Genomic DNA, 20,646 nt, shown 5'->3' with positions numbered 1-20,646 from the left:
TAACACTCTCCCCACTTGGAGAGACAGTGCCTTTAACCTCCTGTTTGGCCCAGTTTGCAATTTCTGCGGAAAATGAACAGGAATAGGGAGAACCAATGAGAGACTAGCTGGAGGTGTCTGGACGGGCAAATTTAACTCTCATTTCCCACCAGGAAGAGGAATTAACCAAAGGCTCAGCGTGCCATTCCGGAACCACACTAGGGCCTGAAGCAATGCTGCGGTGTTGCGGCCAGCTCACAAGAAAGCGAGTTGAAGAAAGGAGCTCAAGGGCACTGTAATTCACAAACCTGCAGAGTTATAAATGACAGCTATCGTCCAAAAATATATTGAAGTAAGGCTGCCAAGAGGACTTGAAAGCGGGGCAGAATTGCAGGAAACCGATTTCAGGAGGTAGACTGGAATTGCATGTAAAGCATAGGAAAAGAGGCAGAACGTCCACAATGATGCACTTGGCCAAAAAGGGCGTATGCGTTTTTTCCTGAATATATTCAGGAAAAAACGCATACGCCCTTTTTGGCCAACCAAGCAAGCTTGCAAAGGAAATCTGCACTACAATGAAGTCTCACTGCCCCCCGGTCAAAAGGGCCATCTGAAAAAAGTGTAAAATCCAGAAAGGCAGGACAGGCCATGGAGAACTGGGAGCCTTGTTATGCTGATGGGCGGGATGTAAATTGCCAACAGCCACTCTGGAGAAGTGTATGGTGTTTCCTGAAACATCTAAAAACCAAAGCAACAGAGCCTAGGGCACTTCCACTTATGGTCCTATAGCTTAGGGAAATTAAAATCAAAAAGACACAGCCACCCCAAAGTTTGGGACGGCTCTGTTTACAAGAACCTCGTTTACGGTACAAGTTCAATATCACAGAAGGTGAAAAATGGATAAAGAAGTTGTGGTACTTACGTACAATGCAATATCACTCAGCAATGAAATCTATGTCATCAGGCCCGTAGCAGCATAATGAGTGGATTCAGGTACGATGATTCTAAGTGAAATAAGTCACACAGAAAAAGAAACATCATAAGATATCACTACTACACGGAATGTAAACTTGGCTATACAAGAACTGAATTACAAAACAGAACAGGGTCTCAAATGTAGAAAACCAACTTATGCTTGCTTAAGGGGAAAGGTGAGTTGGGGTGCTGCATAAAACCAGAGATTGAAATTAGCACAGATACCGTTCCATAAGCCAAATATGTAATAGACAAGAGCTACTCCTTGCTCAACGAAGTGGACTCTACACCCCATATTAAACGCCTAAGAATATAGCTGACTAGTAAGTATCTTAAAACCTATTGATTTATATGTCTCCGAAAGAGAATCAAGCATGTGTACAGCGGCATAAACGCAGCAGTGATAGGATTGGTGAGGTTCGGTGAGCAAATGCAGACACTTTGAAATCATATTGCATGGCCCATTCCATGGGTCTCAACTCTCCAGGTTTAAGGGATTCTTCCTTCAGCTAAAACATGCATGTGGAACCCAGAGTATGATCCACCGTGTGATCGGGAAATGTGTTCAAAGGTGTCTCAGTTTTTGTCCCCTGGTACTCGGGTGCAACATTCCAGACGCTTTACTAACACTCTCCCCACTTGGAGAGTCAGTGCCTTTAAGCTCCTCTTTGGCCCAGTTTGAAATTTCTTTGGAAAATGAACAGGAATAGGGAGAACCAATGAGAGACTAGATGGAGGTGTCTGGACGGGCAAATTTTCCTCTCATTTCCCACCAGGAAGAGGAATTAACCAAAGGCTCAGCGTGTCATGCCGGAACCACACTAGGGCCTGAAGCAAAGCTGCGGTGTTGTGGCCAGCTCACAAGAAAGCGAGTTGAAGAAAGGAGCTCAAGGGCACTGTAATTCACAAACCTGCAGAGTTATAAATGACAGCTATCGTCCAAAAATATATTGAAGTAAGGCTGCCAAGAGGACTTGAAAGCGGGGCAGAATTGCAGGAAACCGATTTCAGGAGGTAGACTGGAATTGCATGTAAAGCATAGGAAAAGAGGCAGAACGTCCACAATGATGCACTTGGCCAAAAAGGGCATAGGCGTTTTTTCCTCAGGAAAAAAAGCATACGCCCCTTTTGGCCAACCAAGCAAGCTTGCAAACGAAATCTGCACTACAATGAAGTCTCACTGACCCCTGGTCAAAAGGGCCATCTGAAAAAAGTGTAAAATCCAGAAAGGCAGGAAAGGCCATGGAGAACTAGGAGCCTTGTTATGCTGATGGGCGGGATGTAAATTGCCAACAGCCACTCTGGAGAAGTGTATGGTGTTTCCTGAAACATCTAAAAAACAAAGCAACAGAGCCTAGGGCACTTCCACTTATGGTCCTATAGCTTAGGGAAATTAAAATCAAAAAGACACAGCCACCCCAAAGTTTGGGACAGCTCTGTTTACAAGAACCTCGTTTACGGTACAAGTTCAATATCACAGAAAGTGAAAAATGGATAAAGAAGTTGTGGTACTTACGTACAATGCAAAATTACTCAGCAATGAAATCTATGTCATCAGGCCCATAGCAGCATAATGAGTGGATTCAGGTACGATGATTCTAAGTGAAATAAGTCACTCAGAAAAAGAAACATCATAAGATATCACTACTACACGGAATGTAAACTTGGCTACCCAGGAACTGAATTACAAAACAGAACAGGGTCTCAAATGTAGAAAACCAACTTATGCTTGCTTAAGGGGAAAGGTGAGTTGGGGTGCTGCATAAAACCAGAGATTGAAATTAGCACAGATACCATTCCATAAGCCAAATATGTAATAGACAAGAGCTACTCCTTGCTCAACGAAGTGGACTCTACACCCCATATTAAACGCCTAAGAATATAACTGACTAGTAAGAATCTTAAAACCTATGGATTTCTATGTCTCCGAAAGAGAATCAAGCGTGTGTACAGCGGCATAAACGCAGCAGTGATAGGATTGGTGAGGCTCGGTGAACAAACACAGACCCTTTGAAGTCATATTGCATGGTACCCATTCCATGGGTCTCAACTCTCCAGGTTTAAGGGATTCTTCCTTCAGCTAAAACATGCATGTGGAACCCATAGTATGATCCACCGTGTGATCGGGAAACGTGTCCAAATGGGTCAGGTTTCGTCCCCTGGTACTCGGGTGCAACATTCCACACGCTTTATTAACACTCTCCCCACTTGGAGAGTCAGTGCCTTTAACCTCCTGTTTGGCCCAGTTTGCAATTTCTGCGGAAAATGAACAGGAATAGGGAGAACCAATGAGAGACTAGCTGGAGGTGTCTGGACGGGCAAATTTAACTCTCATTTCCCACCAGGAAGAGGAATTAACCAAAGGCTCAGCGTGCCATGCCGGAACCACACTAGGGCCTGAAGCAATCCTGCGGTGTTGCGGCCAGCTCACAAGAAAGCGAGTTGAAGAAAGGAGCTCAGGGGCACTGTAATTCACAAACCTGCAGAGTTATAAATGACAATTATCGTCCAAAAATATATTGAAGTAAGGCTGCCAAGAGGACTTGAAAGTGGGGCAGAATTGCAGGAAACCGATTTCAGGAGGTAGACTGGAATTGCATGTAAAGCATAGGAAAAGAGGCAGAACGTCCACAATGATGCACTTGGCCAAAAAGGGCGTATGCGTTTTTTCCTGAATATATTCAGGAAAAAACGCATACGCCCTTTTTGGCCAACCAAGCAAGCTTGCAAACGAAATCTGCACTACAATGAAGTCTCACTGCCCCCCGGTCAAAAGGGCCATCTGAAAAAAGTGTAAAATCCAGAAAGGCAGGACAGGCCATGGAGAACTGGGAGCCTTGTTATGCTGATGGGCGGGATGTAAATTGTCAACAGCCACTCTGGAGAAGTGTATGGTGTTTCCTGAAACATATAAAAAACAAAGCAACAGAGCATAGGGCGCTTCCACTTATGGTCCTATAGCTTAGGGAAATTAAAATCAAAAAGACACAGCCACCCCAAAATTTGGGATGGCTCTGTTTACAAGAACCTCGTTTACGGTACAAATTCAATATCACAGAAAGTGAAAAATGGATAAAGAAGTTGTGGTACTTACGTACAATGCAATATCACTCAGCAATGAAACCTATGTCATCAGGCCCATAGCAGCATAATGAGTGGATTCAGGTACGATGATTCTAAGTGAGATAAGTCACACAGAAAAAGAAACATCATAAGATATCACTAATACACGGAATGTAAACTTGGCTACACAGGAACTGAATTACAAAACAGAACAGGGTCTCAAATGTAGAAAACCAACTTATGCTTGCTTAAGGGGAAAGGTGAGTTGGGGTGCTGCATAAAACCAGAGATTGAAATTAGCACAGATACCGTTCCATAAGCCAAATATGTAATAGACATGAGCTACTCCTAGCTCAACGAAGTGGACTCAACGCCCCATATTAAATGCCTAAGAATATACCTGACAGGTAAGAATCTTAAAACCTATGGATTTATATGTCTCCGAATGAGAATCAAGCATGTGTACAGCGGCATAAACACAGCAGTGATAGGATTGGTGAGGTTCGGTGAACAAATGCAGACCCTTTGAAATCATACTGCATGGTACCCATTCCATGGGTCTCAACTCTCCAGGTTTAAGGGATTCTTCCTTCAGCTAAAACATGAATGTGGAACCCAGAGTATGATCCACCGTGTGATCGGGAAACGTGTTCAAATGTGTCAGTTTTCTTCCCCTGGTACTCGGGTGCAACATTCCAGACGCTTTACTAACACTCTCCCCACTTGGAGAGTCAGTGCCTTTAACCTCCTGTTTGGCCCAGTTTGCAATTTCTGCGGAAAATGAACAGGAATAGGGAGAACCAATGAGAGACTAGCTGGAGGTGTCTGGACGGGCAAATTTAACTCTCATTTCCCACTAGGAAGTGGAATTAACCAAAGGCACAGCGTGCCATTCCGGAACCACACTAGGGCCTGAAGCAATGCTGCGGTGTTGCGGCCAGCTCACAAGAAAGCGAGTTGAAGAAAGGAGCTCAGGGGCACTGTAATTCACAAACCTGCAGAGTTATAAATGACAGCTATCGTCCAAAAATATATTGAAGTAAGGCTGCCAAGAGGACTTGAAAGCGGGGCAGAATTGCAGGAAACCGATTTCAGCAGGTAGACTGGAATTGCATGTAAAGCATAGGAAAAGAGGCAGAACGTCCACAATGATGCACTTGGCCAAAAAGGGCGTATGCGTTTTTTCCTGAGTATATACAGGAGAAAACGCATACGCCCTTTTTGGCCAAACAAGCAAGCTTGCAAAGGAAATCTGCACTACAATGAAGTCTCACTGCCCCCCGGTCAAAAGGGCCATCTGAAAAAAGTGTAAAATCCAGAAAGGCAGGACAGGCCATGGAGAACTGGGAGCCTTGTTATGCTGAAGGGCGGGATGTAAATTGCCAACAGCCACTCTGGAGAAGTGTATGGTGTTTCCTGAAACATCTAAAAAACAAAGCAACGGAGCCTAGGGCACTTCCACTTATGGTCCTATAGCTTAGGGAAATTAAAATCAACAAGACACAGCCACCCCAAAGTTTGGGACGGCTCTGTTTACAAGAAACTCATTTACAGTACAAATTCAATATCACAGAATGTGAAAAAAACATAAAGAAGTTGTGGTACTTACGTACAAGGCAATATCACTCAGCAATGAAATCTATGTCATCAGGCCCGTAGCAGCATAATGAGTGGATTCAGGTACGATGATTCTAAGTGAAATAAGTCACACAGAAAAAGAAACATCATAAGTTATCACTACTACATGGAATGTAATCTTGGCTACCCAGGAACTGAATTACAAAACAGAACAGGGTCTCAAATGTAGAAAACCAACTTATGCTTGCTTAAGGAGAAAGGTGAGTTGGGGTGCTGCATAAAACCAGAGATTGAAATTAGAACAGATACCGTTCCATAAGCCAAATATGTAATAGACAAGAGCTACTCCTTGCTCAACCAAGTGGAATCAACACCCCATATTAAACGCCTAAGAATATACCTGCCTAGTAAAAATCTTAAAACCTATGTATTTCTATGTCTCCGAAAGAGAATCAAGCATGTGTACAGCGGCATAAATGCAGCAGTGATAGGATTGGTGAGGTTCGGTGAGCAAACGCAGACCCTTTGAAGTCATATTGCATGGTACCAATTCCATGGGTCTCAACTCTCCAGGTTTAAGGGATTCTTCCTTCAGCTAAAACATGCATGTGGAACCCAGAGTATGATCCACCGTGTGATCGGGAAACGTGTTCAAATGTGTCTCAGGTTTCGTCCCCTGGTACTCGGGTGCAACATTCCAGACGCTTTACTAACACTCTCCCCACTTGGAGAGTCAGTGCCTTTAACCTCCTGTTTGGCCCAGTTTGCAATTTCTGCGGAAAATGAACAGTAATAGGGAGAACCAATGAGAGACTAGCTGGAGGTGTCTGGACGGGCAAATTTAACTCTCATTTCCCACCAGGAAGAGGAATTAACCAAAGGCTCAGCGTGCCATGCCGGAACCACACTAGGGCCTGAAGCAATCCTGCGGTGTTGCGGCCAGCTCACAAGAAAGCGAGTTGAAGGAAGGAGCTCAGGGGCACTGTAATTCACAAACCTGCAGAGTTATAAATAACAGCTATCGTCCAAAAATATATTGAAGTAAGGCTGCCAAGAGGAATTGAAAGTGGGGCAGAATTGCAGGAAACCGATTTCAGGAGGTAGACTGGAATTGCATGTAAAGCATAGGAAAAGAGGCAGAACGTCCACAATGATGCACTTGGCCAAAAAGGGCGTATGCGTTTTTTCCTGAATATATTCAGGAAAAAACTCATACGCCCTTTTTGGCCAACCAAGCAAGCTTGCAAAGGAAATCTGCACTACAATGAAGTCTCACTGCCCCTCGGTCAAAAGGGCCATCTGAAAAAAGTGTAAAATCCAGAAAGGCAGGACAGGCCATGGAGAACTGGGAGCCTTGTTATGCTGATGGGCGGGATGTAAATTGCCAACAGCCACTCTGGAGAAGTGTATGGTGTTTCCTGAAACATCTAAAAAACAAAGCAACGGAGCCTAGGGCACTTCCACTTATGGTCCTATAGCTTAGGGAAATTAAAATCAACAAGACACAGCCACCGCAAAGTTTGGGACGGCTCTGTTTACAAGAACCTTATTTACGGTACAAGTTCAATATCACAGAAGGTGAAAAATGGATAAAGAAGTTGTGGTACTTACGTACAATGCAATATCACTCAGCAATGAAATGTATGTCATCAGGCCCATAGCAGCATAATGAGTGGATTCAGGTACGATGATTCTAATTGAAATAAGTCACACAGAAAAAGAAACATCATAAGATATCACTACTACACGGAATGTGAACTTGGCTATACAAGAACTGAATTACAAAACAGAACAGGGTCTCAAATGTAGAAAACCAACTTATGCTTGCTTAAGGGGAAAGGTGAGTTGGGGTGCTGAATAAAACCAGAGATTGAAATTAGCACAGATACCGTTCCATAAGCCAAATATGTAATAGACAAGAGCTACTCCTTGCTCAACGAAGTGGACTCTACACCCCATATTAAAAGCCTAAGAATATAGCTGACTAGTAAGTATCTTAAAACCTATGGATTTATATGTCTCCGAAAGAGAATCAAGCGTGTGTACAGTGGCATAAGCGCAGCAGTGATAGGATTGGTGAGGTTCGGTGAGCAAATGCAGACACTTTGAAATCATATTGCATGGCCCATTCCATGGGTCTCAACTCTCCAGGTTTAAGGGATTCTTCCTTCAGCTAAAACATGCATGTGGAACCCAGAGTATGATCCACCGTGTGATCGGGAAATGTGTTCAAATGTGTCTCAGTTTTTGTCCCCTGGTACTCGGGTGCAACATTCCAGACGCTTTACTAACACTCTCCCCACTTGGAGAGTCAGTGCCTTTAAGCTCCTCTTTGGCCCACTTTGAAATTTCTTTGGAAAATGAACAGGAATAGGGAGAACCAATGAGAGACTAGATGGAGGTGTCTGGACGGGCAAATTTTCCTCTCATTTCCCACCAGGAAGAGGAAATAACCAAAGGCTCAGCGTGTCATGCCGGAACCACACTAGGGCCTGAAGCAAAGCTGCGGTGTTGTGGCCAGCTCACAAGAAAGCGAGTTGAAGAAAGGAGCTCAAGGGCACTGTAATTCACAAACCTGCAGAGTTATAAATGACAGCTATCGTCCAAAAATATATTGAAGTAAGGCTGCCAAGAGGACTTGAAAGCGGGGCAGAATTGCAGGAAACCGATTTCAGGAGGTAGACTGGAATTGCATGTAAAGCATAGGAAAAGAGGCAGAACGTCCACAATGATGCACTTGGCCAAAAAGGGCGTATACGTTTTTTCCTGAATATATTCAGGAAAAAACGCATACGCCCTTTTTGGCCAACCAAGCAAGCTTGCAAAGGAAATCTGCACTACAATGAAGTCTCACTGCCCCCCGGTCAAAAGGGCCATCTGAAAAAAGTGTAAAATCCAGAAAGGCAGGAAAGGCCATGGAGAACTAGGAGCCTTGTTATGCTGATGGGCGGGATGTAAATTGCCAACAGCCACTCTGGAGAAGTGTATGGTGTTTCCTGAAACATCTAAAAAACAAAGCAACAGAGCCTAGGGCACTTCCACTTATGGTCCTATAGCTTAGGGAAATTAAAATCAAAAAGACACAGCCACCCCAAAGTTTGGGACAGCTCTGTTTACAAGAACCTCGTTTCCGGTACAAGTTCAATATCACAGAAAGTGAAAAATGGATAAAGAAGTTGTGGTACTTACGTACAATGCAAAATTACTCAGCAATGAAATCTATGTCATCAGGCCCATAACAGCAAAATGAGTGGATTCAGGTACGATGATTCTAAGTGAAATAAGTCACACAGAAAAAGAAACATCATAAGATATCACTACTACACGGAATGTAAACTTGGCTACACAGGAACTGAATTACAAAACAGAACAGGGTCTCAAATGTAGAAAACCAACTTATGCTTGCTTAAGGGGAAAGGTGAGTTGGGGTGCTGCATAAAACCAGAGATTGAAATTAGCACAGATACCTTTCCATAAGCCAAATATGTAATAGACAAGAGCTACTCCTTGCTCAACGAAGTGGACTCTACACCCCATATTAAACGCCTAAGAATATACCTGACTAGTAAGAATCTTAAAACCTATGGATTTCTATGTCTCCGAAAGAGAATCAAGCGTGTGTACAGCAGCATAAACGCAGCAGTGATAGGATTGGTGAGGTTCGGTGAACAAACACAGACCCTTAGAAGTCATATTGCATGGTACCCATTCCATGGGTCTCAACTCTCCAGGTTTAAGGGATTCTTCCTTCAGCTAAAACATGCATGTGGAACCCAGAGTATGATCCACCGTGTGATCGGGAAACGTGTCCAAATGGGTCAGGTTTCGTCCCCTGGTACTCGGGTGCAACATTCCAGACGCTTTACTAACACTCTCCCCACTTGGAGAGTCAGTGCCTTTAACTTCCTGTTTGGCCCAGTTTGCAATTTCTGCGGAAAATGAACAGGAATAGGGAGAACCAATGAGAGACTAGCTGGAGGTGTCTGGATGGGCAAATTTAACTCTCATTTCCCACCAGGAAGAGGAATTAACCAAAGGCTCAGCGTGCCATGCCGGAACCACACTAGGGCCTGAAGCAATCCTGCGGTGTTGCGGCCAGCTCATAAGAAAGCGAGTTGAAGAAAGGAGCTCAGGGGCACTGTAATTCACAAACCTGCAGAGTTATAAATGACAATTATCGTCCAAAAATATATTGAAGTAAGGCTGCCAAGAGGACTTGAAAGTGGGGCAGAATTGCAGGAAACCAGTTTCAGGAGGTAGACTGGAATTGCATGTAAAGCATAGGAAAAGAGGCAGAACGTCCACAATGATGCACTTGGCCAAAAAGGGCGTATGCGTTTTTTCCTGAGTATATTCAGGAAAAAACGCATACGCCCTTTTTGGCCAACCAAGCAAGCTTGCAAAGGAAATCTGCAGTACAATGAGGTCTCACTGCCCCCCGGTCAAAAGGGCCATCTGAAAAAAGTGTAAAATCCAGAAAGGCAGGACAGGCCATGGAGAACTGGGAGCCTTGTTATGCTGATGGGCGGGATGTAAATTGCCAACAGCCACTCTGGAGAAGTGTATGGTGTTTCCTGAAACATCTAAAAACCAAAGCAACAGAGCCTAGGGCACTTCCACTTATGGTCCTATAGCTTAGGGAAATTAAAATCAAAAAGACACAGCCACCCCAAAGTTTGGGACGGCTCTGTTTACAAGAACCTCGTTTACGGTACAAGTTCAATATCACAGAAGGTGAAAAATGGATAAAGAAGTTGTGGTACTTACGTACAATGCAATATCACTCAGCAATGAAATCTATGTCATCAGGCCCGTAGCAGCATAATGAGTGGATTCAGGTACGATGATTCTAAGTGAAATAAGTCACACAGAAAAAGAAACATCATAAGATATCACTACTACACGGAATGTAAACTTGGCTATACAAGAACTGAATTACAAAACAGAACAGGGTCTCAAATGTAGAAAACCAACTTCTGCTTGCTTAAGGGGAAAGGTGAGTTGGGGTGCTGCATAAAACCAGAGATTGAAATTAGCACAGATACCGTTCCATAAGCCAAATATGTAATAGACAAGAGCTACTCCTTGCTCAACGAAGTGGACTCTACACCCCATATTAAACGCCTAAGAATATAGCTGACTAGTAAGTATCTTAAAACCTATTGATTTATATGTCTCCGAAAGAGAATCAAGCATGTGTACAGCGGCATAAACGCAGCAGTGATAGGATTGGTGAGGTTCGGTGAGCAAATGCAGACACTTTGAAATCATATTGCATGGCCCATTCCATGGGTCTCAACTCTCCAGGTTTAAGGGATTCTTCCTTCAGCTAAAACATGCATGTGGAACCCAGAGTATGATCCACCGTGTGATCGGGAAATGTGTTCAAAGGTGTCTCAGTTTTTGTCCCCTGGTACTCGGGTGCAACATTCCAGACGCTTTACTAACACTCTCCCCACTTGGAGAGTCAGTGCCTTTAAGCTCCTCTTTGGCCCAGTTTGAAATTTCTTTGGAAAATGAACAGGAATAGGGAGAACCAATGAGAGACTAGATGGAGGTGTCTGGACGGGCAAATTTTCCTCTCATTTCCCACCAGGAAGAGGAATTAACCAAAGGCTCAGCGTGTCATGCCGGAACCACACTAGGGCCTGAAGCAAAGCTGCGGTGTTGTGGCCAGCTCACAAGAAAGCGAGTTGAAGAAAGGAGCTCAAGGGCACTGTAATTCACAAACCTGCAGAGTTATAAATGACAGCTATCGTCCAAAAATATATTGAAGTAAGGCTGCCAAGAGGACTTGAAAGCGGGGCAGAATTGCAGGAAACCGATTTCAGGAGGTAGACTGGAATTGCATGTAAAGCATAGGAAAAGAGGCAGAACGTCCACAATGATGCACTTGGCCAAAAAGGGCATAGGCGTTTTTTCCTCAGGAAAAAAAGCATACGCCCCTTTTGGCCAACCAAGCAAGCTTGCAAACGAAATCTGCACTACAATGAAGTCTCACTGACCCCCGGTCAAAAGGGCCATCTGAAAAAAGTGTAAAATCCAGAAAGGCAGGAAAGGCCATGGAGAACTAGGAGCCTTGTTATGCTGATGGGCGGGATGTAAATTGCCAACAGCCACTCTGGAGAAGTGTATGGTGTTTCCTGAAACATCTAAAAAACAAAGCAACAGAGCCTAGGGCACTTCCACTTATGGTCCTATAGCTTAGGGAAATTAAAATCAAAAAGACACAGCCACCCCAAAGTTTGTGACAGCTCTGTTTACAAGAACCTCGTTTACGGTACAAGTTCAATATCACAGAAAGTGAAAAATGGATAAAGAAGTTGTGGTACTTACGTACAATGCAAAATTACTCAGCAATGAAATCTATGTCATCAGGCCCATAGCAGCATAATGAGTGGATTCAGGTACGATGATTCTAAGTGAAATAAGTCACACAGAAAAAGAAACATCATAAGATATCACTACTACACGGAATGTAAACTTGGCTACCCAGGAACTGAATTACAAAACAGAACAGGGTCTCAAATGTAGAAAACCAACTTATGCTTGCTTAAGGGGAAAGGTGAGTTGGGGTGCTGCATAAAACCAGAGATTGAAATTAGCACAGATACCATTCCATAAGCCAAATATGTAATAGACAAGAGCTACTCCTTGCTCAACGAAGTGGACTCTACACCCCATATTAAACGCCTAAGAATATAACTGACTAGTAAGAATCTTAAAACCTATGGATTTCTATGTCTCCGAAAGAGAATCAAGCGTGTGTACAGCGGCATAAACGCAGCAGTGATAGGATTGGTGAGGCTCGGTGAACAAACACAGACCCTTAGAAGTCATATTGCATGGTACCCATTCCATGGGTCTCAACTCTCCAGGTTTAAGGGATTCTTCCTTCAGCTAAAACATGCATGTGGAACCCAGAGTATGATCCACCGTGTGATCGGGAAACGTGTCCAAATGGGTCAGGTTTCGTCCCCTGGTACTCGGGTGCAACATTCCAGACGCTTTACTAACACTCTCCCCACTTGGAGAGTCAGTGCCTTTAACTTCCTGTTTGGCCCAGTTTGCAATTTCTGCGGAAAATGAACAGGAATAGGGAGAACCAATGAGAGACTAGCTGGAGGTGTCTGGATGGGCAAATTTAACTCTCATTTCCCACCAGGAAGAGGAATTAACCAAAGGCTCAGCGTGCCATGCCGGAACCACACTAGGGCCTGAAGCAATCCTGCGGTGTTGCGGCCAGCTCATAAGAAAGCGAGTTGAAGAAAGGAGCTCAGGGGCACTGTAATTCACAAACCTGCAGAGTTATAAATGACAATTATCGTCCAAAAATATATTGAAGTAAGGCTGCCAAGAGGACTTGAAAGTGGGGCAGAATTGCAGGAAACCAGTTTCAGGAGGTAGACTGGAATTGCATGTAAAGCATAGGAAAAGAGGCAGAACGTCCACAATGATGCACTTGGCCAAAAAGGGCGTATGCGTTTTTTCCTGAGTATATTCAGGAAAAAACGCATACGCCCTTTTTGGCCAACCAAGCAAGCTTGCAAAGGAAATCTGCAGTACAATGAAGTCTCACTGCCCCCCGGTCAAAAGGGCCATCTGAAAAAAGTGTAAAATCCAGAAAGGCAGGACAGGCCATGGAGAACTGGGAGCCTTGTTATGCTGATGGGCGGGATGTAAATTGCCAACAGCCACTCTGGAGAAGTGTATGGTGTTTCCTGAAACATCTAAAAAACAAAGCAACGGAGCCTAGGGCACTTCCACTTATGGTCCTATAGCTTAGGGAAATTAAAATCAACAAGACACAGCCACCCCAAAGTTTGGGACGGCTCTGTTTACAAGAACCTCATTTACAGTACAAATTCAATATCACAGAATGTGAAAAAAAGATAAAGAAGTTGTGGTACTTACGTACAAGGCAATATCACTCAGCAGTGAAATCTATGTCATCAGGCCCGTAGCAGCATAATGAGTGGATTCAGGTACGATGATTCTAAGTGAAATAAGTCACACAGAAAAAGAAACATCATAAGTTATCACTACTACATGGAATGTAATCTTGGCTACCCAGGAACTGAATTACAAAACAAAACAGGGTGTCAAATGTAGAAAACCAACTTATGCTTGCTTAAGGAGAAAGGTGAGTTGGGGTGCTGCATAAAACCAGAGATTGAAATTAGCACAGATACCGTTCCATAAGCCAAATATGTAATAGACAAGAGCTACTCCTTGCTCAACCAAGTGGAATCAACACCCCATATTAAACGCCTAAGTATATACCTGCCTAGTAAAAATCTTAAAACCTATGGATTTCTATGTCTCCGAAAGAGAATCAAGCGTGTGTACAGCAGCATAAATGCAGCAGTGATAGGATTGGTGAGGTTCGGTGAGCAAATGCAGACCCTTTGAAGTCATATTGCATGGTACCCATTCCATGGGTCTCAACTCTCCAGGTTTAAGGGATTCTTCCTTCAGCTAAAACATGCATGTGGAACCCAGAGTATGATCCACTGTGTGATCGGGAAACGTGTTCAAATGTGTCTCAGGTTTCGTCCCCTGGTACTCGGGTGCAACATTCCAGACGCTTTACTAACACTATCCCACTTGGAGAGTCAGTGCCTTTAACCTCCTGTTTGGCCCAGTTTGCAATTTCTGCGGAAAATGAACAGTAATAAGGAGAACCAATGAGAGACTAGCTGGAGGTGTCTGGACGGGCAAATTTAACTCTCATTTCCCACCAGGAAGAGGAATTAACCAAAGGCTTAGCGTGCCATGCCGGAACCACACTAGGGCCTCAAGCAATGATGCGGTGTTGCGGCCAGCTCACAAGAAAGCGAGTTGAAGAAAGGAGCTCAGGGGCACTGTAATTCACAAACCTGCAGAGTTATAAATAACAGCTATCGTCCAAAAATATATTGAAGTAAGGCTGCCAAGAGGACTTGAAAGTGGGGCAGAATTGCAGGAAACCGATTTCAGGAGGTAGACTGGAATTGCATGTAAAGCATAGGAAAAGAGGCAGAACGTCCACAATGATGCACTTGGCCAAAAAGGGCGTATGCGTTTTTTCCTGAGTATATTCAGGAAAAAACGCATACGCCCTTTTTGGCCAACCAAGCAAGCTTGCAAAGGAAATCTGCACTACAATGAAGTCTCACTGCCCCCCGGACAAAAGGGCCATCTGAAAAAAGTGTAAAATCCAGAAAGGCAGGACAGGCCATGGAGAACTGGGAGCCTTGTTATGCTGATGGGCGGGATGTAAATTGCCAACAGCCACTCTGGAGAAGTGTATGGTGTTTCCTGAAACATCTAAAAAACAAAGCAACAGAGCCTAGGGCAATTCCACTTATGGTCCTATAGCTTAGGAAAATTAAAATAAAAAAGACACAGCCACCCCAAAGTTTGGGACAGCTGTGTTTACAAGAACCTCGTTTACGGTACAAGTTCAATATCACAGAAAGCGAAAAATGGATAAAGAAGTTATGGTACTTACGTACAATACAATATCACTCAGCAATGAAATCTATGTCATCAGGCCCGTAGCAGCATAATGAGTGCATTCAGGTACGATGATTCTAAGTGAAATAAGTCACACAGAAAAAGAAACATCATAAGATATCACTACTACACGGAATGTAAACTTGGCTACACAGGAACTGAATTACAAAACAGAACAGGGTCTCAAATATAGAAAACCAACTTATGCTTGCTTAAGGGGAAAGGTGAGTTGGCGTGCTGCATAAAACCAGAGATTGAAATTAGCACAGATACCGTTCCATAAGCCAAATATGTAATAGACAAGAGTTACTCCTTGATCAACGAAGTGGACTCTACACCACATATTAACCGCCTAAGAATATAGCTAACTAGTAAGTATCTTAAAACCTATGGATTTCTATGTCTCCGAAAGAGAATCAAGCGTGTGTACAGCGGCATAAACGCAGCAGTGATAGGATTGGTGAGGTTCGGTGAGAAAATGCAGAACCTTTGAAGTCATATTGCATGGTACCCATTCCATGGGTCTCAACTCTCCAGGTTTAAGGGATTCTTCCTTCAGCTAAAACATGCATGTGGAACCCAGAGTATGATCCACCGTGTGATCGGGAAACGTGTTCAAATGTGTCTCAGTCTTCGTCCCCTGGTACTCGGGTGAAACATTCCAGTCACTTTACTAAAACTCTCCCCACTTGGAGAGTCAGTGCCTTTAACCTCCTGTTTGGCCCAGTTTGCAACTTCTGCGGAAGATGAACAGGAATAGGGAGAACCAATGAGAGACTAGCTGGAGGTGTGTGGACGGGCAAATTTAACTCTCATTTCCCACCAGGAAGAGGAATTAACCAAAGGCTCAGCGTGCCATGCCGGAACCACACTAGGGCCTGAAGCAATGCTGCGGTGTTGCGGCCAGCTCACAAGAAAGCAAGTTGAAGAAAGGAGCTCGGGGGCACTGTAATACACAAACCTGCAGAGTTATAAATGACAGCTATCGTCCAAAAATATATTGAAGTAAGGCTGCCAAGAGGACTTGAAAGCGGGGCAGAATTGCAGGAAACTGATTTCAGGAGGTAGACTGGAATTGCATGTAAAGCATAGGAAAAGAGGCAGAAAGTCCACAATGATGCACTTGGCCAAAAAGGGCGTATGCGTTTTTTCCTGAATATATTCAGGAAAAAACGCATACGCCCTTTTTGGCCAACCAAGCAAGCTTGCAAAGGAAATCTGCACTACAATGAAGTCTCACTGCCCCCCGGTTAAAAGTGCCATGTGAAAAAATGTTAAATCCAGAAAGGCAGGACAGGCCATGGAGACGTGGGAGCATTGTTATGCTGATGGGCGGGATGTAAATTGCCAACAGCCACTCTGGAGAAGTGTATGGTGTTTCCTGAAACATCTAAAAAAGAAAACAACAGAGCCTAGGGCACTTCCACTTATGGTCCTATAGCTTAGGGAAACTAAAATCAAAAAGACACAGCCACCCCAAAGTTTGGGACGGCTCTGTTTACAAGAACCTCGTTTACTGTAGAAATTCAATATCACAGAAAGTGAAAAATGGATAAAGAAATTGTGGTACTTACGTACAATGCAATATCACTCAGCAATGAAATCTATGTCATCAGGCCCGTAGCAGCATAATGAGTGGATTCAGGTACGATGATTCTAAGTGAAATAAGTCACTCAGAAAAAGAAACATCATAACATATCATTACTACACGGAATGTAAACTTGGCTACACAGAAACTGAATTACAAAACAGAACAGGGTCTCAAATGTAGAAAACCAACTTATGATTGCTTAAGGGGAAAGGTGAGTTGGGGTGCTGCATAAAACCACAGATTGAAATTAGCACAGATACCGTTCCATAAGCCAAATACGTAATAGACAAGAGCTACTCCTTGCTCAACGAAGTGGACTCTACACCCCATATTAAACGCCTAAGAATATACCTGACTACTAAGTATCTTAAAACCTATGGATTTCTATGTCTCTGAAAGAGAATCAAGCGTGTGTACAGCGGCGTAAGCACAGCAGTGATAGGATTGGTGAGGTTCGGTGAGCAAATGCAGACCCTTTGAAGTCATATTGCATGGTACCCATTCCATGGGTCTCAACTCTCCAGGTTTAAAGGATTCTTCCTTCAGCTAAAACATGCATGTGGAACCCAGAGTATGATCCACCGTGTGATCGGGAAACGTGTTCAAATGTCTCACTTTTCGTCCCCTGGTACTCGGGTGCAACATTCCAGACGCTTTACTAACACTCTCCCCACTTGGAGAGTCAGTGCCTTTAACCTCCTGTTTGGCCCAGTTTGCAATTTCTGCGGAAAATGAACAGGAATAGGGAGAACCAATGAGAGACTAGCTGGAGGTGTCTGGACGGGCAAATTTAACTCTCATTTCCCACCAGGAAGAGGAATTAACCAAAGGCTCAGCGTGCCATGCCGGAACCACACTAGGGCCTGAAGCAATCCTGCGGTGTTGCGGCCAGCTCACAAGAAAGCGAGTTGAAGAAAGGAGCTCAGGGACACTGTAATTCACAAACCTGCAGAGTTATAAATGACAGCTATCGTCCAAAAATATATTGAAGTAAGGCTGCCAAGAGGACTTGAAAGCGGGGCAGAATTGCAGGAAACCGGTTTCAGGAGGTAGACTGGAATTGCATGTAAAGCATAGGAAAAGAGGCAGAACGTCCACAATGATGCACTTGGCCAAAAAGGGCGTATGCATTTTTTACTGAATATATTCAGGAAAAAACGCATACGCACTTTTTGGCCAACCAAGCATGCTTGCAAAGGAAATCTGCACTACAATGAAGTCTCACTGCCCCCCGGTCAAAAGGGCCATCTGAAAAATGTGTAAAATCCAGAAAGGCAGGACAGGCCATGGAGAACTTGGAGCCTTGTTATGCTGATGGGCGGGATGTAAATTGCCAACAGCCACTCTGGAGAAGTGTATGGTGTTTCCTGAAACATCTACAAAACAAAGCAACAGAGCCTAGGGCACTTCCACTTATGGTCCAATAGCGTAGGGAAATTAAAATCAAAAAGACACAGCCACCTCAAAGTTTGGGATGGCTCTGTTTCTAAGAACGTCATTTACAGTACAAATTCAATATCACAGAAAGTGAAAAATGGATAAAGAAGTTGTGGTACTTACGTACAAGGCAATATCACTCAGCAATGAAATCTATGTCATCAGGCCCGTAGCAGCATAATGAGTGGATTCAGGTACGATGATTCTAAGTGAAATAAGTCACACAGAAAAAGAAACATCATAAGTTATCACTACTACATGGAATGTAATCTTGGCTACCCAGGAACTGAATTACAAAACAGAACAGGGTCTGAAATGTAGAAAACAAACTTATGCTTGCTTAAGGAGAAAGGTGAGTTGGGGTGCTGCATAAAACCAGAGATTGAAATTAGCACAGATACCGTTCCATAAGCCAAATATGTAATAGACAAGAGCTACTCCTTGCTCAACGAAGAGGACACAACACCCCATATTAAACGCCTAAGAATATACCTGCCTAGTAAAAATCTTAAAACCTATGGATTTCTATGTCTCCGAAAGAGAATCAAGCGTGTGTACAGCGGCATAAACGCAGCAGTGATAGGATTGGTGAGGTTCGGTGAGCCAATGCAGAACCTTTGAAGTCATATTGCATGGTACCCATTCCATGGGTCTCAACTCTCCAGGTTTAAGGGATTCTTCCTTCAGCTAAAACATGCATGTGGAACTCAGAGTATGATCCACCGTGTGATCGGGAAACGTGTTCAAATGTGTCTCAGGTTTCGTCCCCTGGTACTCGTGTGCAACATTCCAGACGCTTTCCTAACACTCTTCCCACTTGGAGAGTCAGTGCCTTTAATCTCCTGTTTGGCCCAGTTTGCAATTTCTGCGGAAAATGAACAGGAATAGGGAGAACCAATGAGAGACTAGCTGGAGGTGTCTGGACGGGCAAATTTAACTCTCATTTCCCACCAGGAAGAGGAATTAACCAAAGGCTCAGCGTGCCATGCCGGAACCACACTAGGGCCTGAAGCAATGCTGCGGTGTTGCTGCCAGCTCACAAGAAAGCGAGTTGAAGAAAGGAGCTCAGGGGCACTGTAATTCACAAACCTGCAGAGTTATAAATGACAGCTATAGTCCAAAAATATATTGAAGTATGGCTGCCAAGAGGACTTGAAAGCGGGGCAGAATTGCAGGAAACCGATTTCAGGAGGTAGACTGGAATTGCATGTAAAGCATAGGAAAAGAGGCAGAACGTCCACAATGATGCACTTGGCCAAAAAGGGCGTATGCGTTTTTTCCTGAATATACTCAGGAAAAAATGCATACGCCCTTTTGGGCCAACCAAGCAAGCTTGCAAAGGAAATCTGCACTACAATGAAGTCTCACTGCCCCCCCGGTCAAAAGGGCCATCTGAAAAAAGTGTAAAATCCAGAAAGGCAGGACAGCCCATGGAGAACTGGGAGCCTTGTTATGCTGATGGGCGGGATGTAAATTGCCAACAGCCACTCTGGAGAAGTGTATGGTGTTTCCTGAAACATCTAAAAAACAAAGCAACAGAGCCTAGGGCACTTCCACTTATGGTCCTATAGCTTAGGGAAATTAAAATCAAAAATACACAGCCACCCGAAAGTTTGGGACGGCTCTGTTTACAAGAACCTCGTTTACGGTACAAGTTCAATATCACAGAAAGTGTAAAATGGATAAAGAAGTTGTGGTACTTACGTACAATGCCATATCACTCAGCAATGAAATCTATGTCATCAGGCCCATAGCAGCATAATGAGTGGATTCAGGTACGATGATTCTAAGTGAAATAAGTCACATAGAATAAGAAACATCATAAGTTATCACTACTACACGGAATGTAATCTTGGCTACCCAGGAACTGAATTACAAAACAGAACAGGTTCTCAAATGTAGAAAACCAACTTATGCTTGCTTAAGGAGAAAGGTGAGTTGGGGTGCTGCATAAAACCAGAGATTGAAATTAGCACAGATACCGTTCCATAAGCCAAATATGTAATAGACAAGAGCTACTCCTTGCTCAACCAAGTGGAATCAACACCCCATATTAAACGCCTAAGAATATACCTGCCTAGTAAAAATCTTAAAACCTATGTATTTCTATGTCTCCGAAAGAGAATCAAGCGTGTGTACAGCAGCATAAACGCAGCAGTGATAGGATTGGTGTGGTTCGGTGAGCCAATACAGACCCTTTGAAGTCATATTGCATGGTACCCATTCCATGGGTCTCAACTCTCCAGGTTTAAGGGATTCTTCCTTCAGCTAAAACATGCATGTGGAACCCAGAGTATGATCCACCGTGTGATCGGGAAACGTGTTCAAATGTGTCTCAGGTTTCGTCCTCTGGTACTCGGGTGCAACATTCCAGACGCTTTACTAACACTCTCCCCACTTGGAGAGTCAGTGCCTTTAACCTCCTGTTTGGCCCAGTTTGCAATTTCTGCGGAAAATGAACAGGAATAGGGAGAACCAATGAGAGACTAGCTGGAGGTGTCTGGACGGGCAAATTTAACTCTCA

Source organism: Pseudorca crassidens, chromosome 1 (assembly GCF_039906515.1).
Source record: "Pseudorca crassidens isolate mPseCra1 chromosome 1, mPseCra1.hap1, whole genome shotgun sequence".
In the NCBI taxonomy this organism is placed as follows: Eukaryota; Metazoa; Chordata; class Mammalia; order Artiodactyla; family Delphinidae; genus Pseudorca; species Pseudorca crassidens.
Note: the sequence above shows the minus strand (reverse complement) of the source record.